Below are 23,064 nucleotides of genomic sequence, written 5' to 3'. Positions count from 1 at the left end.
TTTAAATATATTTTATTAATTATGCCATTACAGTTGTTCTATTTCCCCCCTTCATTTCCCTCCACCCTGCACACCCCCTCCCCAATCCTTTCCCCTCCCTTTAGTTTATGACCACGTGTCTCAAGTTCTTTAGATTCTATATTTCCCATACTAATCTTGCCCTCCCCCTATCTATTTTTCTACCTACCATCTATGCTACTTATTTTCTGTACCTTCTCCCCCCTTCTCCTTCTCCCATTCCCCTGTTGCTAACCTTCCATGTGATCTTCATTTCTATGGTTCTGCTCCTGATCTAGCTGTCCTCTTTGTTTTTGTTTTAGGTGTGGTTCTTAATAACTGTGAGAATGAATCTCTCAATAATAAAGATAACTCTCCAATATAGAGTTATATTCTCCAATATAACACTAATACCATTGTCACACCTTAAAAAAACAGTAATTCCAGGATATTATGTAACATACACTCTACATACAAATTTCTCCAACTGGCGAAAAAAAATGTACTCTAAAACCATTGGCTGGTTCATTTTTTTAATTTAGAGACCTCACAGAAGAGTCGAGACTTTGAAAAATCTCAAGATCTGACAACACTAAGCCTGGGTTCTCACATAAAAAACATCAGCTAGAACTGAGTTCCCTTTAGACAGGACCTATGATCTTCATCTGGCCACCACCTCCGTCACTGGTTATTTTCACCAGGCATTACTGGCTCTTGTAAAAATCTCTTTGTGATCCCTGATAGGGAGATTTCCCTGAAATCAGAGTGGAGCAAGCTTCCATGGTGAATTTCAGCCATTCCAACCCCCCTCCCCCTCAGTTCTGGTACACACTGCAAAGACCAGAATTTAATAGACATCTAGTGTTGATGAAAAATTCCAAACACAGCATGTCCAAAACTAATCTTGTCCCCCAAAACTCCATTCCATCCACAGCCTGTCTTATACTGTGTAGTTATTCATGATTCCTGCCTCTCTTACATACAACCTTCATTCAATTCACAAAGAAATTCCATTGACTCTATCTTCAAACTATATCCAGAATCTGACACTTCCCTCCACCCTCACTGCTCTCACTGTGGTAGAATCCAGCATCATATCTCACCTGTATTATTATCATTACCTCCTTTTTAAACATTAGTCCTACGGTCAAAACCTTTCCATGTCTTATTTTCTTCAGTTCAAAATCAAAGTCCTTAAAATGGTCTTAAAATATCCACATGACCTTGCCACCCATTACCTGACTTCTTCTCTCACACCTCTCCCTTGGCCCTTCTCACTCTGTTCCAGCCACACTGGCTCCCTTGCTGTTCCCCAAATAAACCATGTACCCCAGGACCTTTGCACTTACTGTTCCTCTGCCTGTGACACTCTTCCCCCCAGATATTCACTTGACTCACTCCCTCCCCTTCCTCAAGTCTTTATTCCAAACTCCTTTTCTCATTGAAGCCTGTAACGACCATCCTACTCAAAATTGTAATCCGCTATCAACTGCCCTGCAATGTTCCCAGACCATATACCCTGCTTTACCTTTTTTTCCTGCCTAGAACAGATCACCTTCTACACTGTGTGTGTATATATATGCTTGTATATTATGCCTTATTGTCTCCCACTCCCTGCTAGACTGTAAGAGCCAGTTTTGTTCATTGATGTATCCAAGCATGTAAAAGAACACTGGAAATAGGACTGCCAAATAGTGCAGCCCCATGCTAAGCGCTGTGGCCATTTCTCAATGACCTAAGCATAGAATGACCCAGAAATTCTACCTCTCCCAAAATTAAAAACAGATACTCAAACAAATGGTACACGAATGTTCACAGTAGCACTATCCACAGTAGCCCAAAAGATGGAAACGATTCAAATGTCCACCAATGAATGAGTAGACAAACAAACTATGGTATATATATAAAATGAAATATTATTCAGCCACAACAAATAATCAAGTGTTGATATAGGTTACAATGTGGATGAACCTCAAAAACATCATGCTATGTGTAAGAAGCCACACACAAAATCATTCCATTTGTATGAAATATCCCAAATAGCTATATCCACAGAGACAGAAAGCAGGTCGGTCATTGCCAGGAGTTGGGGGAAGGGGAATTGAGGAAGTAACAGTTTAAGGCGTATGGGTTTTTCTTTTGGGGGATGAACTGTTTTGGAAGTAGATATGGTGGTTGCACAATATTGTGAATGAACTAAATGCCACTCATTTGTTCACTTGAAAATGATTCATTTTGTGTAAAGTGAATTTAACCTCTACTGAAAAGAGCACCTCAAAAAATAGTGCCTCAATAAATATTTGTTAAATGAATAAACAACAAATGAATGAATGTGTATGGCCCCCAAAACACCAAAACATCATCTATGGAAAACCATTTTTGAAAAATCAGTAGCCTTTACAAACCAAATTTGAATCACCCTATTTGGAAGGTAAGTAAGCATTGGATCAGACATTGGCTTGGTGGGGGGTGGGGTTCTATGCCTGGTGGCCTCAGTGCCTTTTATTACTCAGCTCATCCAGAACAGGAGACAAAGACTGGGGCCCTGTCTGGGGGGAAAAAAATCTTCCTGTCCTGGAATTTTCAAAATCTACTGTCTTAGTACAGAGCAAAAGATGTTTCTGACTTTCAGGAGGGAATAAAGCCAGTGGGAGTTAGTCCCATCTGCCTGCAAAGAGGGAGGAATATTATCTATCTAAATACTTCTTCATCAGACAGCCTTGTGCCTGGGACTTTTCCTGGCTCTCACTGTGACCTCAGCCCTAGGACCACATTAAAGAGCAATACTGTGGCGTGGCGAGGAGGTAGGAGGGAGAAGACAGGCTGCCAGACTGGAACTAAATTAAAAATAAAGCTCCCCTTATTATATTCATAATTACTGTGAAGCTGTGAAATCTTATTTTAAACCTCCAGCTCCTTTCTTTTGTCCAGGGTACAGGCTGCCTCCTTCCGAAACCCGATTTTGCTTTATGGACAATTTCTTTTTAGCATTCTGATCATTTAACCTTGAAAAATAGTGTTGTTTTGCTGCCGTATTTTCTGATTGTTAGTCTCCAGGCATCTCCATGGCATCTTTATAAATCTGCAGGAGCTGGTAAATATTTCTTGCCAACCAGCAGCTGAAATCTGAAAATACCAGCTCACTTTTTAGCTGTCAGGCAATTAATGTAATTCAAAGGAAATGAAAGGTATGGGCAACTGGGACTGCTTTTCATAACGGGAGGGTTCCTGGCTCAGGCGTAGAAACGCAGGAGAGAAGAATCAATAAAAGGCGAACAGAAGGGATAGAAGAGGGCATGGAATTCTCCAGAAATATTCTGTCAGCATCCTGGCAACTCTGCTACTCTGTACCAAGAGAAGCTGTATCGGCTTCTGCTTCTCTTGGTCAACTTAGAGATGGCCTAAACCAAGGCACGGACTAGTCTATAAGGTGCTTTTGCTAAAACGGGAAGAGGTGCCTTGCTGGAGAGGAGAGTTGAGAGACAGCACCCCCTGTGGTGGATGTAGCACCACACTTGGGCACACAGCTGGGTCAGAGAACAGAATTTCAGCCCTCTTCTCCAAACTCCTTTCTAGAGCCAAAAGTTTTGGTGCAGTGCATAAACTGTACACCTAGATTCAGCAACCCCACCCAGATCACTTCCCACTTCCTCATCTTTCATAATATTGGCTTCCCATTCTTCCCTTCTAAGTCAGGAAACACTTTGTTAAGCTTGGATCCCAAGGGAAGAGAAGTGGAATTGGCTATCACTTAATTATGTGGAGTTAGGGTTTGGACAAGGGGAAGGAGCGCCCGCCAATGGTGATGCTGTTTTTGTTTCTCAAAAAGCTGGAGGAGGAAAAATGATTTCCTTTTAGTGAGAAATAGGCTTAGTCATTAAAGAGAGGTATTTTTCCAACCCAGAGAAGGGTGATGGTATCCATGTCTGCCACCTTTCATGCACTTCTAACACGGCAGTCAAGACTGTACAATGCATGGAGCACCGAGCGCATGCTACTCTGTGTAAATGGTGCCTTTCTTCACTGCAGTGTGAATGCAGCCACGTGGGTTTGTACAGTACGTGCAGTGCCTGTGGGAGGCTCAGGAAGCATGCTGGGTATATATTTCAACCTACCTTCTGAGAAAAAATGAACTTTCAAAACCCAGTCCATCAAGATAAATATAAAATCATTAAATGTATTTTTATAAGCCAGCAAATGTTTAGACAGCAAAAAGGTCTGCTTACAGTATTTTTAAAAATCAAATACCTGGAAATAAATCTAGGAAAAGATGTAAGATGTAATCTAAAAAAGATAAACAACACTAATGTCAGCACTCTCCAACTTTTTGGGCACCAGGGACCAGCTGGTCCACAGTCCCAGGGGTTGGGAACCTCTATCTAAAGTGTCATTGATAAAAATTTTGAAACACTTACACAAATTTAGGGATAAATCACAGACATGGACTGGAGGACTCCAAACTATAGTAATATTAATTCTCTGCAAATTAATAGATAGATTTAACCAATTCCAATTGAATTCCCATTTGTTGTTTTTATGGACATTCAGAAATTGATTCTAAAACTTACAAGAAGATACAAAGAGTCAAGAAGCCAAGATAATCACAAAGTAGAAGGGCATTTTGTACCACATGTTAAGATAGTATAATAACCAAAATTAAGAGAGTTGTGCAGGCACATAAACACACAAGCAAATGGAACATAATTGAGTCCAGAAACAGACTCATACATCTAAAAGCTCCTGGTTTATGATAAAATGGCAGGACAGCGACACTTAGTTTATTATAAAACAGAAGGACACTGAAGAAAGCTCTTTTCAACAAATGATGTCAAGTCAATTCGCTATCCACATGAACAACAATAAATCTTGACTTGCCTCACACCATACACAAAAATAAATCCCCAACAGTTTGTAGCTCCAAATGTAAAAAGTAAAATATGCTTCTAGAAGATAACATAGGAGCATATCTTCATTATTTCCAGGTGGGACAAGATATCTTAGAACACAGAAAGCACTAACTGTAAAGTGGATTAATTGAACTTCATTAAAATAAGAACATCTATGAACAAAAAGACACTATTGAGAGAGTGAAAAAGCAAGCCTCACAGTGGAAGAGAAAATTTACAACACAGATAACAGAAAATTAATATCCAAGTATCCAAAGTATTGGGTTGGCCAAAAAGTTCATTTGGTTTTTCCCATAAGATCGCTCTAGTAGCACTTAGTTGTCTTTAACTTCACTCAAAACAATTTTTAGATTGTATTATGACAGCTGTCATATCAGCATGCATTTTAAAAAAACAGTCAAAATTGGTGAATTTTTGTGTAGCCATTCTAATATTGAAGATGGAAGAAAATACACAACATTTTTAGTGTATTATGCTTTATTATTTCAAGAAAGGTAAAATTGCAACTAAAACACAAAAAGAGATTTGTGCAGTGTATGAAGGTGCTGTGACTGACCGAAGATGTATTGTGCTGGAGATTTCTCACTGGAAGATACTCTACAATTGGGTTGACCAGTTGAAGTCAATAGCAATCAAATTGAGACATTAATTGAGAAAAATCAACATTATACCCTGTGTGAGATAGCCAACACACTCAAAATATCCAAATCAATAAAGTTATTGGTGAAAATGATGTGTCTTTTATTTCGCAGAAGAAAACTAAGGGGATTTTTTGGCCAACCCAATATAAAAGAATTTCTAAAAATCAATGCCCAAAATAACAATTATAGTAACCCTATACAGGCATACTTCAGAAATACTGAAGGTGTAATTCCAGACCAATACTTGATAAAGTGACTATCACAATACAGTGAGTCATATTAAATTTTAGGTTTCCCAGTACATATAAAAGTTATGTTTATACTTCACTATAGTCTATTATGTACACAATACCATTATGTCTAAAAAGGTATATAGCTTAATTTTAAAATGTTTTAATTATAAATATTAATCATTATCTGAGCCTTCAACAAGTCATAATCTTTTCCCTGGTGGAGGATCTTGCTTTGAAGTTGCTGAAAAAACAGTAATCGCCAAGCACAATAGAGTAAAGCACAACAAAGCAAGGTATGCCTGTAGAAAAATGGACAAAAGACTTAAACAACCAGAAAAGAAAAGATATCTAACTGATCAACAGACTGATGAAAAAACATTCAGAAACATTAGTAATTAGGTAAATGCAAAATAAAATTATTATGAGATACCACTGCATACATACCCACTACAATGGGTAAAAATACTGAAGACTAACAATATCAACTGATGTTGACAATGAATACCAGCCAAACTCTCATACACTGCAGGTGGGAGTTTAAATTCATATAAGCACTTTAGAAAGTTGTTTATTTCTTCATGGCTTAGATTTATCGGCTCTGGGGCTCTGAGTTGTTCTTGAGCCATGTTTTGATCTGTTTGTGCCTGTTACGTATGAGGAGGGGAGCCTTAGTTGTCTACCAGGGTGGGGCCACTCAGGTCGCTGGTTTGTGACGCTGTATGGGAAGGGCAGATAAAGTGCTTCTCAGATAAGATCAAATTCAAGAAGCTCATCATCACCAAACCCTTATTATATGAAATGTTAAAGGGACTTACCTAAGAAAAGGAAGATAAAAAAGATGAACAGTGAAAGGACAGCAAACTCAGTTATTAAGGACCACACCTAAAACAAAAACAAACTAAGAGGACAGCTAGATCAGGAGCAGAACCACAGAAATGAAGATCACATGGAGAGTTAGCAACGGGAGTGGGAGGAGAAGGAGGGAGAAGGTACAGATAATAAGTAGCATAGACGGTATGTAGAAAATAGATAGGGGAAGGGCAAGAATAGTATGGGAAATATAGAATCGAAAGAACTTGATACAGGTGATCATACACTAAAAGAGGGAATGGTGGGGGAGGGGGTGTGCAGGGTGGAAGGAAATGAAGGGGGGAATAGAGCAACTGTAATGGCATAATTAATAAAATATATTTTTAAAAAAGAAAGTTGTTTAGCAGAATATACTAAATTTAAACATATGTGTGTTCTATGACCCAGGACATTTACTTCTAGGTATATACCCCACATAACATGTGAACCAAAAATCAAGTACAAAAATGTTCATAGCAACACTGCTTTCAGTGTCAAAAACTGGAACTGACCACAAACGTTCAACAAAATAAAATAAATGAGTGGTGGTATATATGTACAATGGAACACTATACAGCAGTAAAAATTAATGAACTGTAGCTACATACTAGTGCATAATGAACCTCACATTGCTTCATTCCATTTATATTTTTAAGAAGCAAAAACTAATCTATGGTGTTGGAACTCAGCATATAAATTACTTGTGTGGGGTGGCGGGGAAAAAAAATAAATTACTTGTGGAGAAAAGGAGACACATGATATTTTTGGGGTGCTTGTTATTCAAATGTATCTTCACATTGTAATAATATATTGAGCCATTCACTTACAGCTTGTGCACTTTCCTTTAAATATGTTCTATTTCACTTAAGCATTTTAAAACTATTTTTAAACCCATTTCAGAGATCTTATCTGCAAAGCCTTTCCCAAAACATCCAGACAGATTTCATCACTCCGTCATCTGTACCTCAGACTCATTTCAATTGCTGTATTCTCACAGTCTATTACCATTTGTTTTCTTTCATGTTTGTGTCCCAGTTACACTATCAAATCTTTGAGTCAGGAGCAAAACCAGATACTTGTTGGGATGTTTGATTGCTATTGTTGGGTGTTGTTTGGTCATCCAACCTACACTATCCCCATCCTAACAGTACTAGTTTGTTCTTTTGAAGACCCACTGTTCCCAACTCTAACTCTGGGTGGTCTGAGTAGGACTTCATTCCTAGTCTTGCAGCTGGAGGAGGTGACTTGGTCCAGAACAATCAGTGCATATCACATGACATAAACTGATCTAATCAAAGTCAATCCATCTCAGTATTTTTGTGGAGACTACTAGATCAAAGATGTTTGTCTTTCACTGAACATGAAGCTGAAGAATGGGGTTCCGGGAGCTACTATCAGCCATCCTGTAACCATAAAAAGAGACTATCTAAAAATGGAGCTGACTCTGGGGAAGCAAACCTTGTTCAAAGGGACAAGAGAGAGACCCATACTTAAATGGTCAACTGCATTTTACAAATGCATGAAGTCAATTTAGTAGAAACATTTCAAAACATGGCTCTGAAATAATTGGGTAGCAATTTGCCAAAAACAATTAAATAAACCTCATGTACTTTTTACAAAAACTAACAAAATGGATGGTGGACCTAAAAGTACGATGGAAAACTATAAAGCTTCTAGGAAAAGACATGAAAAGAAGTTTTTGGAAATCATGAGTTAAGCAAAGATTTCTTAGACATGACACCAAATGTATGATTCATAAAAGAAAAAATTGATAACTTGAACTTCATTAACATTTTAAACTTAAAAGGATCATTAACATTTTAAACTTAAAAGGATTAAAAACTTTAAACTGTCAAAATAATAAAAATGCAAGCCACAGACTGAGATAAAGTATATCAAGAGCACATTTCTTGTAAAAGGTTGGCATCCAGAATATATAAAATAGAACTCTGAAAACTTAAAAATAATAAAACCACAATAAAATTTTATATGATGTTATGTTATTTTATTGCCTCTGGACTTCTATGTTCTTTTTCATATTTTAGATTTTTGAAAAATAGGCTTTATTATATAGTTATTTTTGTTGGTTCTATTCACTCATACTTGACCTATTAGAATTTCATCCAAAAATGTTGTTTATCCTCAAAACAAGCAAGAATAGATTTTTTTTAAATAGCAGAGTAGATGCACAGGCACTTCACCAAAGAGGTTACATGGAGAGCAAATAAACACATGAAAATATGATCAGCATCATTAGTTATTTGGAAAATGCAAATAAAGCCACCTTAAGGTACCAGTGCATACCTATTAGAAAGGCTAAAATTAAAAGCTGATGATTCCAGGTATTGGTGAGTATATGGAGCAACTGGGACTCTCATTCACTACTGATGAGAGTGCATAATGGTGCAGCCATTATGGAAAATAACTTGGTAGTGTCTCATAAAGTTAAACATAGATTTATTATATGATCCAGCAATTTCACTACTAGCTATTTACTGGGGAAAATGAAGTTATATTTGTTTTTAAAAAAGCCTATGCACAAATGCTTATAGTAGTTTTATTCATAATCACCAAAAAAAATGGCTACAATCCAAATTTCCTTCATTTGCTTCATGGATAAACAAACTGTTGTACATCTATCCAGTGGACTACTACTCAGTAATAAAGAGAGATAACCTGTGATATATGCAAGAACCTGAGTACATCTCAAAAGCATTATGCTGAGTGAAAGAAGCCAGACTCAAAGGGCAACATACTGTATGATTTCATTGAAGAGATATTCTGAAAACAAAATAATAGGCACTGAAAAGCAATTTGTGGCTGTCAGGGGCTGAGGGTAACACAAGTTGACTGCAAAGGAATAAGAGGGAATTTGTTTGGGGGTGGGCGGGGGGCTGGTAATGTTCTATATCCTGACTGTGGTGGTGGTTACTTGACTGGACATGTTTGTATACTAAATTGAACACTAAATAGTACACTGAATTGTACACTAAAAAGGGGAGGCTTTTGCCACATATAATTATACTTCAATAATGCTAATAAAAATAGTAATAAACAAACAAATAAAATATGGTGCTTTAAGCCTGAACTGAGAATTTCTCTTGGACTTGTAAGTTACATAAGCCAAATAATTGCCTCTTATCTTAAACCATCTGGGTTAGTTCTTCTGTTGATTGCCACTGAAAGAGTCCAAAGTGTTATATGGGCCCTGTCTTATCCAGCACTTAGATTTAATGAGGCTAAATGGTCTGCCCATAGTTCACATTTCCCAGAAACCGGAGTTTGTAGTTAGTGTGCTGTATGTGCACAAGTCCCCCTCTCTGCCCAGGATACTTATTAACTACCGCTCACCCATTACAGGAAATATGGCTCCAGAGACCTTCCCAGCATGGCAGGTCTTGCTCTCATTACAGGCTGACATTGCTGCTACACCTTCCCTGTAACAGGTAAACTCTAAAATGTCCCCCAATCTTCCTCACCTCTTGCTTTCTGTGTCCTTGCGTAATCCACTCCTTTTGGTGTGGGCAAGATGGATGTCTTTCTTCTAATCCACAGAGCATGGCAAAGGTGATAGGACATCATTTCCATAATTTGGTTACAGGAGAGTGTGACTTCCATCTTGCTGACACTCTAGTGCCTTTTTGGTTTGCATGCTTTGATGAAGCAAACCATCACACTGGAGACACCCACATGGCAACAGCCAACTAAGAAATGAAGCCCTCAATCCAACAACTCTCAGGGAACTGAATCCTGCCAAGAACCACAAGGGCTTAGAAGAGGATCCTCCCCAGTTGAGCCTTCAGAGGAAAGCCCAGCCCTGGCCCACACTTCAATTATAGCTTGTAAGAGACCCAGAAGTGAGGAGACATCTAAGCTGTACCTGAATTCCTCATCAGGAAAACTGTGGTGTGTGTTGTTTTAAACTGCTAACTGTGGCTGTAGTTATTAAGCAATGATGAATAATTAATATACTCTCCATCACAAACAATCTCAAAAGATAAAGGCGACTATGAACCTCTGGAAAAAATTCTTCAGGGCATTTTCTTAACCATACACTTATCTAATAATGATTAAACTTCACTCTACTACCCCGCCTGTGGCCTCTGTTTTCCCCTAATTAACTGTGAACTCATTTCCTCAAACTAAAGCAAAGCCTCTATAAATATATTTTCTCTTCTTTCTGCTTATTTCTTGATATCCTAATAAAGCAAGCTAATATCTGGGAGCTAAGGGAATAAATCTCATGCTTTAGATTAAAATTACTGGAGTCATCATATGGATAGATAAAATATGTCCTTTTATTTGGAGCTTCTAGCAAGGCATGCTGGGAATGCCATGGTAACAAATACCACTTTACTGAATCTCTCCCTTCAACTCATTTGTTAATGTGGAAAAATTGACATCTCTATTTTTTTTTTGTTTAATCCCATCACCTTTTTCACCCATTCTCCCAACCCTACTTCCTTCTAACAGCTGTCAGTCTGCTCTATACGTCTGTGCTCCCATTGCTATTTCGTTTGTTAAATTATTTTCTTCATTAGAGTCTACATATGAATGAGATCATACAGTATTTGTCTTTCTCTGACTGGCTTATTTCACTTACCTTAGCTGTCATAGAAGGTAAGATTTTATTCCTTTTTATGACCAAGTAGTATTCCATTATTTAAATGTACCACAGCTTTTTTATCCACTCATCTAATGATGGACAGTTAGGCTGCTTCCAAATCTTAGCTATTGTAAATAACACTGCAATGAACACAGGGGTGCATATATTCTTTCAAATCATTGTTTTGGGTTTCTGCAGACATATTCCTAGAAGTGGAATCTCTGGGTCATAAGGCAGTTCCATTTTTAATTCATACTGTTTTCCAGGTGGCTGCACCAATCTTCACTCTCACAAATAGTGCTCAAGGTTTCCCTTTACTCCAAATCCTCGCTGACACTTGTTGTTTGTTGATTTAATGATGATAGCCATTCTGATAGGTGTGAGGTAACATTTCAGTCTGGTTTTAATTTGCATTTCTCTATGTTTAGTGACATTGACCTTTAGGTCATCAAAGAACATGTATAAAGGACTCATGGACAAAGCCAAGACAGGGGGTAGGGTTGAGGGTGGGAGGTGGGGGAGACTGGGGCACAGAAAAGTGGTAGTGGGATAATTGGAGATAACTGTATTCCAACAACAATAAAATGATTTTAAAAGGACCCTTTAACATTTCTTATAATAATGGTTTGGTGATAATAAATTCCTTGAGCTTTTTCTTATCTGAGAAGTTCTTTATTTCTCCTTCAATTTTAAATGATAGCCCTGCTGGGTGAAATAGTCTTAGTTGTAGGTCCTTGCTTTTCATCATTTTTAATATTTTATGCCAATCCCTTCTGGCCTGAAATTTTTCTGTTGAGAAATAAGCTGATAGTCTTACAGAAGCTACCTTGTAGATAACTATTGACTGTCTTCCTCTTGCTACTTTTAAGACTCTTTCTTTGTCCTTAACTTTTGCCATTTTAATGTGGCATGTCTTGGTGTGAGCCTCTCTGGGTTCTTTCTGTCTGAGACTCTGCTTCCTAAATTTGTTTGTCTTTTTCTTTCAACAGGTTATGGAAGTTTTTGGTCACTATTTCTTTATTTTTAATTTTTAAATATATTTATTGATTTGAGAGAAATAGAGAGAGCAACATGATTTGAGAGAGAAAAATTAACCAGTTGCCTCCCATATGCTCCCCCAAGCAGGGATCAAACCCACAACCCAGGCATGCACCTTGACTGGGAATCAAACCTGTAGCCTTTTGGTGTAAGGGACAATGTTCCAATCAACTGAACTACACCAGCCAGGACTCACTCATTATTACTTCAAATAGGTTCTTAATCTCTTGTTTTCTCTCTTTTCCTTCTGCTCCCCCTATGACGCAGATATTGTTACATGCCACGCTGTCCCAAAGGTCCCTTAAACTACCCTCATTTTTTAAAGTTCTTATTTCATTTTGTTGCTCTGCTATCTTGTCTTCCAAATCACTGATTCAATTTTCTGCTTCATCCAACCTACTGTTTATTCCTTCTAGTGTATTCTTCATTTCAGATATTGTATTCTTAGTTTCTAACTGGTTCTTTATGGCCTTTTCATACTTGTTATCTCTTTGTTGAAGTTCTCATTAAGTTCCTTGAGCATCCTCACAGCAATTGTTTTTGAACTCTATACTGGGTAAATTGCTTGCATCCATTTCATGAGATTTCTTGTTTTTTCATTTTGGGTTTATTTTGTTGCCTCCCCATTTTGGTTGCTTCTCTGTGTTTCTATGACTCCCAGTCTTTGTGGGGTGGCCTTATATAGTAAGTGTCCTGTGGGAACCAATGGCAGAGTCTCCTTGCTCACCTGAACTGGGTTCTCCAGCAACGTCCCTTGTGTGTATAATGTGGGCCCTCCTGTTATAATTGAATCTTGATCGTTATTGGCCTGTTTGTACATGGGATTAACCCTCAGGCTGGCTGACCATGGTATGCAGTCTGCAGTGCAAGTGCTCACAACACAAAGCAGAATTTGCCCCAGCAGGGTTTGGTTCAGGTCAAGATCACTCTGTGAATATGCTTCTTGTAAAGCTTATTGGCTCTTGCTCTGATATTGTCTGAGTCTGGTCGCTGGGTATGTTGGTTCTGAGCCTCTTGGGAGAGACTCTGGTGCAGGCCAATGTCAGATGCTGCCTGTGACTTGCCCTGGGCAACCTATTTGGAGATACAAAGTGATCCACAGTGTATAACCACCTCTGCTGGGTTTGGATGAGTGTGGAAAAGACCAAGCTTCACACCAAGGCCAGATTTTACCAGGCTCAGGCCCAGAGGCAGGTTAGCAAAAGCCCCAAGGCATCCTGAGATCCTCCTCCACTTTCTTTCACCTGCTGACTGCCTGATAGGCTCAGTCACTGAAAGAGCCTCTGGCAGTACTCAAGTTCCATGAAGTGGGTTCCCAGTGAATCACAAGGTATAAGCAAGTTGAGTTCACCAGATTGATATGGGTTCAGTTAGTGCCAGTGCAAATGTCCCAGAGTAAACTAAACCTAGCTGTATCCTGCCAGGTGCCCACAGACCTTTGTGGTAAAGCTGAGTCTCAGGGAATTGTCAGGGAGTCACCAGAAAAGTTTATCAGGCCTGAATAGACCAAGATTTAGCCACATGAAGAGTGTGCTCTGCATCAGTTGAGCACACAAAAGAAAAATGGCTCCTATCCTAAAGACACAAAACCCTGTCTATTCAAGGTCCTGCCAAGAGCCCAAGCTCAATAGGGTGGGGCTTTCAGGAGTTGGGAATGTGGGGATAGTGGGTGTACCATGATGGGGAGGTGCCAGTCAGGCTTGAGGGAAAAGGAGGTAGTGGCTTCACCTCAAAGCCACACAAGGACTCAGTCTGTCCTGGAATCAGTTCAGATTCAGCAGTGCAGGGCAAATAGGAGTTGAGAGAGTGGGGTCACCTGGAGCCCGAAGGGTGGAGCTAGGGGATCTTCCAAGTGGGTAGTACTAATCAGGTTCACTGGAAACTGTGGTGAATGGCCCCCACCCCAAAGTAACATCACTCAGTCACTCACTCCTCCTGAGTCAGCCCAGGTCTGTACATCCTGGCCCACGCAGCTGATTCCTCAGCAAGTCATGAGCTCCACAGGGTAGGGTTATGGCATTCCCCCAGGCTGATGCTGTAAGAAGTGGAGTGCTCAACCAAAGATATATGGTACCTGCAGTGCGGGAGAGTTACTCAGCACAAGGGTCCCAGTGGATGTCCTGTCAGCTCTTTCTCCAGAGCCACAAAGCCCAGCCTCTTCTCACACAACTCCAATTCACTCTGCCCTCCTTCTACTGGAGCCCAGGATGAGAGTAGCTGCCAACAAGATTTTGTGTGTTGGCCCTTTACGAGGGCACCCATGTCTCTAGCAGACTACCATTTTTCCCTGGCAGACAGAATCTCTACTGATTTTCACAACCAGATACTATGTGGGTGCCTTTTCCCAGCTCTGGTGCTCTGGGTTAGGGAGTTTGGTGTGGGGTGGGGACCCCACACTTCTTAGGGGGAATCTTTTCAACTGAGATATTTCTCTGGAATCTTACCCACTGCCTGTGAGAGAGGGGCAAGCTCTTTTTACACCTCTGCCCTTCTACCAGTCTCAGTGTGGTTTCTTCTGGAAATCCTTGGTTATAAGACATCTATCCAGCTAGTCTCCAGTTGGCTATTCGGGTTTATTGTTCCATGTTCTAGTTATATTTCCAGTTTGGTCTTGAGTGTAACATCCACCTAGACTGCCACCATCTTGGATCCCTCTATTTTCCCTCTTTAAAAAAAATAAATAAATAAAAAGAAACAGCCGTAGCTGGGTTGAAAAGTAGAACTGATTTTTGTCTAATTATCCTTATTACTTCACACATCATAACTCTTTCCTCTTCCTATTTTTTCACATTTAGCATTTCACTAATACCTTGCTGCATATACAGAAGTGGGTTGTTTGCCCCCTCATAGTCCCCTTCTCACTGCTCTAGCACTCCAGCTGAGGATGACACAAACAAGGATGGAAAAAACCATGGCCCACAGGTAAAATTTCACCCAACAATTTTTTAAATAAAGTTTTTTTAAAGATTTCATTTATTTATTTTTAGAGAATGGAAGGGAGGGAGAAAGAGATGGAGAGAAACACCAACATATGGTTGCTTTTTACATGCCCCCAAATGGGGAACCTGGCCTGCAACCCAGGCATGTGCCCTGACTGGGAATCAAACCAGTGACCTTTTGGTTCACAGGCCAGCACTCAACCCGCTGAGTCACACCAGCTAGGGCTTAAATCAAGTTTTGTTACATCACAGTCACCTACATGTGTTGGCATATTGTCTAAAGCTGCTTTCTCACTATAATGACACAGCCGGGTAATTGTGACAGGCATCTGACCCACAAAGCCTAAAATATTTACTATATGGCTCTACACACACACACACACACACACACACACACACACACACACAAAGTGTATTGACCACTGTCATAGAAAAAAAGTAGATAAGCTTCAAAGAATGGCTGTATTTCTTTACTTGGTGCTAGGACACTACAAGGAACATGAACAGGGATGAGAGACATGTATTCTAGTTCCAGCCCCATAGCTGTGTGACCGTGCATTAGGCATTTCTTTTCTGAGATTCAGTTTACCCATGATAATTTCAGTAAATGGACTAGATTATTTTTTTCTGGTTTGGGGTAACATATCAACTAAAAAATGGAAATAATGTTTATGAGAATAATCCCACTATTTTAATATGAAAAGTAGTGACTTTTTTCATGCTAGACAGCTTAAACATGAATTATAAACTTAAAATCTAAGCTCACCTTGTTTGTGAAGAAAAGAACTAATTTCCGAGTGGCACGAGGACCTCCGATGCAAGGACCACCGAGCCGCGTACTACCTCAGACACGCTCTGCCGCAGCTCGGCCGCTGTGCCCGGCTTACTCAGTGCCCGGGTGAACTTCCGAGTCTCTGCGAGGCGGGAAGCAGTGAGAGCTGCGACATTCTCGCAGCTGCCGCCACCGCCGCCGCGCTGGCTCCTGGAGTCTGGCCCCACAGCGCAGCCGCCACCAGAATTATGTGAGTTTTTACTGCATCAACTCCTGGAGAGAGGCAGTCACACCTTTACAAAAGGAGCATGAGCTCCAAGCGAAGGCGCTTTGTGGAATGGGAACGGATGGTGTTTAAGTGTGGTGGAAGATACATCCATCTGAGGAGTGACTCTGTCTTGGTTGTCCCAAAGCTGTAGAAAAAATTCAGGGACTTCCGCCAAGATGGAGGCATAGGTGGGTGTGCCGTGCCTTCTCACACAACCAAGTTTAGAGACAACTAAATATTAGCAACAAAAAACACAGCCAGAACACGGAAAATTGAACTTTTCGGAAGTCCGTTAACAACAAATTCTTCAGCCTGACCGGTAAGGGGCGAAACCAGCGGCTGGTGAGGGGTTGCACAGGAGGACTCGGTCAGACGGACTCAGGCGCGGAATCCAGACGCACGGAATCCAGGCGCAGGGAGCCACCATGGAGGAGACAGCGGGGAAGCGGTGCTGCGTGTTGACTGTGGTCACCAATTTGTGCGCGAGCGGACAGGCGAGGGAGTGGGCGGTTGGACCGGGGCCTGGCGGTCCCCGCGGCAAGCGGCAGTAGAGGGCGCCGCCATTTCCCTGCTCTGACCACACCCCCACATACAGCGTCATAACCCAGCGACCTGGGAGTCCAAGGGGCCCCTTCTCACACTTAAAGGGCCAGAACAGACCAAAAATGTCGCAAGTTCTCAAAGCCCCAGAGCACATAGATCTAAGTGATGAAGAAATAGCAAAACTCTCAGACGCACAGTTTAAAACACTGGTCATCAGGATCCTCACAGAACTGGTTGATTATACCGACAAATTAGACAAATATATGAAGGCGAAACTAATTGAAATGAATGGAATTGCACAGGATACCAATAGCAATGAAAAGGAAACTGGGACTCAAATCAATGGAGTGGACCAGAAGAAAGCAAATAATGGCCAAACAGAAAAGAGTCAAGAAGCAAGAATTCAAAGAAATGAGGAGAGTCTTAGGAACCTCCAGGACATCTTGAAACGCTCCAACATCCGAATTCTAGGGGGTACCAGAAGGGGGAAAGGCACAGCCACCAGTGGAAAACTTATTTGAACAAATAATAAAGGAGAATTTCCCCAATCTGGCAAAGGAAATAGACTTCCAGGAAATCCAGGAAGCTCAGAGAGTCCCAAAAAAGTTGGACCCAAGGAGGAACACACCAAGGCACATCATAATTATATTAACCAAGATTAAAATGAAGGAGAGAATCCTAGAAGCAGCAAGAGCTAAGGGGATAGTCACCTACAAAAGAGTCCCCATCAGACTGTCAGCTGATTTCTCAAAAGAGACCTTACAGGCAAGAAGGGGCTGGAAAGAGGTATTCCAAGTCATGAAAACCAAAGACCTACAAACAAGATTGCTCTATCCAGCAAAACTTTCATTTAGAATGGAAGGACAGATAAGGTGCTTCTCAGATAAGATCCAATTCAAGGAGTTCATCATCACCAAGCGCTTATTATATGAAATGTTAAAGGGACTTATCTAAGAAAAAGAAGTTAAAGAAACATGAACAGTGAAAGGACAACAAACTCACAGTTATTAACAACCACACCTAAAACGAAAGCAAACTAAAAGGACAGCTAGATCAGGAGTGGAAACATAGAAATGAAGATCTCAAGGAGGGTTAGCAACAGGGGAGTGGGAGGAGGAGATGGGGGGAGAAGGTACAGAAAATAAGTAGCATAGACAGTAGATAGAAAATAGATGGAGGGGGCAAGAATAGCATGGGAAATATAGAATCTAAAGGACTTGAGACACATGGTCATAAACTAAAGGGGGGTAATGGTGGGGATGGGGGGGTAGGGTGGAGGGGAATGAAGGGGGGAATAGAACAACTGTAACAGCATAATCAATAAAAAAATTAAAAAAAATAAAATAAAAAATAAAATTTGACTTGGAACATCTAAAAAAAAGAAATTCATTAATATGCAATTAAAATGAAATAAAAATATTTAGCTCAAAAAATACAAGGTCTTTTAGCCAAACTTTTCAATTCCCTTCAATAACTCCTAAGTTCATCTAATTATCTCTTCTCTGTAACTGGGTGATGCTAAAACAAAGCAAACAATAAAGTCTTGGTTTAGTTTTTAAAAAAAAAAAAAAAGAAAAGAAAAGAACTAATTTTCATTGGGCAGGGCTTTGGGCCATTAACATCTAGTACAAAAGAACCATAAGAGAGGAGGGAGTTTTGTGTTATTTTCATTATCATCATCACCATCATCATCATCATATACATTGTACCTACAATATGCCTGGCACTGTCCTGAGAGCTTAAAAATATTTTTTAGACAAAAGCCACATTTTCATTTTATTTTTCTTTTATTAGAGATTTTATTTATGTTTGTTTGTTTTTAGAGAGAGGGAACGGGAGGGAGAAAGAAAGGAAGAGAAACATTATTGTGTGAGAGAAATATCAATCGGTTGCCTATTGCACACTCCTAAGGATCTGGCCCCGCAAACCAGACAAATGCCCTGATTGGGAATCAAGTCAGCAACCTTTTAGTCTACAGAATGATGCTCAACTCACTGAGCCACACCAGTGAGGACTATTTCACTTTTCAATTGAAGTTGACATTCAATATTATTTTATATTAGTTTCAGATATACAGCACAGTGGTTAGATAATCACTTAATTTACAAAGTGATCCCTCCCGTATTTCAAGTACCCACCTGGTATCACACATAGTTATTACTATATATATTATTAACTATGTTCCCTATCCTGTATTTTACATCCCTGTGACCATTTTGTAACTACAAATTTGTACTACTTAATCCCTTCACATTTTTCACCCAGCCCTCAACTCCTAGTTTGTTCTTTGTATCTATAAGTCTATTTCTGTTTCATTTATTTTGTTCTAAGATTCTGCATATAACTGAAATCATATGGTATTTGTCTTTCTCTGACTTATTTCACTTAAATGCTTTAAATGTTTTAATTTCTATAAATTCTTGCAAAAACCCTATGAGATATTGTTATTAACCTCATTTTGCAGGTCGAGAGATTGAGGTACATAGACTAATGTCTTGCTCAAAGTCACAAAGCTGGTAAGTAGCAGAGCCAGGACCCAAACCCCAAGTAATCTGGCTCTAGAGTCCTTACTATTGTCTTGTTATATAAAAAAGAAAATTCCTGTCCTTGAAAGAGTGTCTTGAGCAAAACAAGGGGAAGAAAAGAGATTCTCTATCTACATCACCTCCATTTAGACTAGACAGATACTCCTCACAACCATGAGGAGAGATAATGAAAAGATATGGAGAAAAGAGAAGTGTGGGCAGATCATTAGAGGCCTCCCTCAGATTCATGCTCCCTGAGTATGGTCTGTCATCTGTAAAGGGTAGTTTTCAAGTACCCCAAGGCTGTGTGGCCCATTGATGGACTCATCAGGGGACCCCACCAACTGTCCACCCAGCAATTGTTATACTTAAAGCTTTGCTCAATCTGATTGACCCAAATGTGGACACGCTCCCTGCACATCTACAGGGTAGAAGTAGGGGAATAAGCCTCTGCACTGTATTTGGGGGGGGGGGGGGGGGGGGGTGAATGGAAACAATTTGGGCACACACTCTCCAAAGATGGGACAGTGGCCCATGAAGCCTCAGGACCTCAGCAAAAGTGACAACTTGGTGACCCTGAGGAATGTCATGAACCCAAACCCAGAATAGAACCACCAGTCCTAGGGACTTCAGCAGTAGAACTGCAACCTTAGGGACTGTGTTTTACAAACCAGCCCAGGACTCCTTACGTTCACTATCTCTGGCGACGCCAAGCCATGGGTATTTCTCAGGACAACTGGCACAAGCGCCACAAGACGGAGGGCAAGAGGAAGCCCCACCACAAGAAGCGAAAATATGAGCTGGGGCGCCCTGCAGCCAATGCTAACATTGGCCACCAGCACATACACACAGTTTGGGGATCAGGAGGCAACAAGAAGTACCAAGCCTTGAGGCTGGATGGACGTGGGCAACTTTTCTTGGGGCTCAGAGTATTGTACACGCAAAACAAGGAATATTGATGTCATCTACAATGTACCCAAAACAAACTGGTCTGAACCAAGACCCTAGTAAAGAACTGCATCGTGCTCATTTGACAGCGCACCGTACCGACAATGGTATGAGTCCCACTGTGCACTGCCCCTGGGCCGCAAGAAGGGGGCCAAGCTGACTCCTGAAGAGGAAGAGATTTTAAACAAAAAACAATCGAAGAAAATTCAGAAGAAATATGATGAAAGGAAAAAGAACGCCAAAATCAGCAGTCTTCTGGAGGAGCAGTTCCAGCAGGGCAAGCTTCTTGCATGCATCACTTCAAGATCTGGCCAGTGTGGCCAAGCAGATGGCAAGGAGCTGGAGTTCTACCTGAGGAAAATGAAGGCCTGGGAAGGCAAATAAATCCTGCTCCATTGACATTTAAAAAAAAAAAAAAACAGATTCCTCTAATAAAGGTAATCTGTGTTTAAAATAAAAAGAACTGCATCCTTGTAACAAATATTTATTAAAACCTATAAGTGCCATGCTCTGTACAAATATTGGGGAGGCAGAGATGACTAAGACCCTTGTAGTTCCCTAAACAGTAATACTTTCTAACCCCCAACTCTTTGCTCAACCCAATCCCTCTACCTGGAATTCCTTTCCCACACTCCTTTATCTGGCCAGATCCTTCTCACAGTCTTGACATTGCTGGACATTGCCTCCTCCCAGGTTGGGGAGAGAGGTGTCTCCTGACCTTCACCTTGACAACAATTTCAGGCCACTTGCTAGCCCTAGGTTCTTTGGCAAATTGTATTTTCTGTCTGGCTCAGGCTTTTCCAATGTAAAATGGGAATAATGATGAGGGCACCTAGGTCAATTAGAGAATGAAATGAGAGTATGTGTGTAAAGGAGTTTAGCTCAATGCCCGGTTATTTGTCTAATCTCACACTGTGTTGAGATTTCCCCGGCAGACCAAGAAATGTGTCTAATTCATTTCTGAATCCACAGACGCTGTCATAGGACCTGACACTTAACACATGTTTGACAAAGTTTGATGAAGAAAGGGAAGGAAAGCTACAACCCTTGGCTCAAAGATTTCCCAGTGTAAAGGGAGAAACGGATGTATATGCAAAGAACTAGAGCCCAATATGGAAAATACTATAAGTGAAATGTTATGGAATCAAAAAAAAAAAAAAGGGCCATCAGTGGCTGGTGATCCTGAGAAATACTTCAGAAACATGAAGCCTGGCTAAAAAGAAACTCACCAAGCAAAACAGACAGATTAGGACATGTCAAGCAAGGAGAGTAGCCCAGTTGCTGATTCCCAAGCACAAGAATTAAGTTCTAACACAGAGTGGTGGGATGAAAAAAATAAGTAGAAGCAATAGGAGTGTTTAAAGAACATATATCCATAATATGAAAATGAGATAAAGGGATAAAGATAATGTATTGAAAAGTATGTCTATTTTGCCTTTGGGGAATAACATAAAAAAGCAGAGAATACCAAAGAATTATCAGGGCTTTTTACATCTTAAATTAGCAGCAATCAGTACTATACAATTCATTTTCCATTTGCTGCCTTGAGACTGCAGGAAATATTTTCAGAACTTCCCTCCCCTGCTTTTGCAAAAAGATGTTTATGAATTCATTTTACTTTGTTGCAAATAATATTTCTGCTAAGAGGCATATTTTTCTCTCCGTAACTGTACATTCATTCAAATGGATCTTTTCTGATGTTATGACTTAAATTTGTTAATGTATACCCTCTGGGGGTCCCTCCTGTGTCCCAGAGATGCAGAGTTTGTAAAATCCCTATTCAACAGATGTCCTTTTTGATCCTCTTGTGACACTTACCAAGTGCTCAATATGTGCCAGGCATGATGCTAAGTGCCTTAGAACTATCACATCATACAATCCTCACATCCTGTGAACATACAGAGAAGGAATGTCTCTACTGTGGCATTTATCCTCAGATGATAGATGAGGAAAGTGAGGATCAGAAATATGAATGCACCCTAAGACACCCTGCTATCAAGTGGCAGAGGCAGGGTTCGAACCCAGGGCTGTCTGACTCCAGAGAAAGAGCTTTCAACCATACAGCTGTGCTGCCAACTCTGCTTAGCCCAGGGGAGTAGCCCAAACCCCTCTGGTATACTCAGGATTCTGGAAACTTGGCTGTTCTGGTAAAAACTCCAGGCCAGGACTTCCGGCCAAGATGGAGGTGTAGGTAGACACACGGTGCCTCCTCACACAACCAAAATAAGGACAACAAAAACTTAGAAACAAAAAAACAATCAGTACTTACAGAAAACTGAACTGTATGGAAGTCCGACAATGAAGGAGTTAAAGTAGACACATTCATCCAGATGATAGAAGCGGTAGAATCCGGTTGCTGAGCAGAGAGGAGTTGTGGAAAAAAAGTGATGGCTGGTGGACCCCGGGCACAGGGTGGCAACAGGTAAAAACAGCAAGGTGGTGGATTGTGGAGGGGTGCAGCACACAAGGTAGCCAGCAGACAGGGCAATCCCACATTCGCACACAGATAAACCAAGTGAACTGAGGAGTGAGACAAACGATACAACCCAGGGCCCCCAGCTCAGGAAAATAAAGCCTCAAACCACTGATTGAAAACACCTATGAGGGTTGTGGTGGTAGCATAAGAAATGCCCAGCCTCACAGGAGATTTCTTTGGAGAGGCCCACAGTGTCCTAGAATGTACACAAACCTACTCACAGGAAAATCAGTACCAGAAGGGACCAATTTTTTTGTGGGAAGTGGGGGAAGTGACTGAAATCTGGCAGAGAGCAGAGCAAGCACCATTGTTCCCTCTCAGA

General features: G+C 40.5%; 2 pseudogenes; both read left to right on the top strand.

Annotated features, from left to right (window-relative positions):
• LOC128628413 (60S ribosomal protein L17-like) overlaps positions 1 to 16,236 on the top strand; it is an 81,616-nt pseudogene extending 65,380 nt beyond the window's left edge.
• Positions 16,237 to 20,034: 3,798 nt separating this feature from the next.
• On the top strand, positions 20,035 to 20,650 carry LOC119055041 (40S ribosomal protein S8-like; annotated as a pseudogene).
• The last annotated feature ends 2,414 nt before the right edge of the window (positions 20,651 to 23,064 follow it).

This window comes from Artibeus jamaicensis, unplaced genomic scaffold, assembly GCF_021234435.1.
Source record: "Artibeus jamaicensis isolate MK-2021 breed Jamaican fruit bat unplaced genomic scaffold, CSHL_Jam_final contig_729, whole genome shotgun sequence".
NCBI classification, from domain to species: Eukaryota; Metazoa; Chordata; class Mammalia; order Chiroptera; family Phyllostomidae; genus Artibeus; species Artibeus jamaicensis.
The sequence above is the reverse complement of the archived record's forward strand: the minus strand, read 5'-3'. Positions and strand labels throughout refer to the sequence as shown.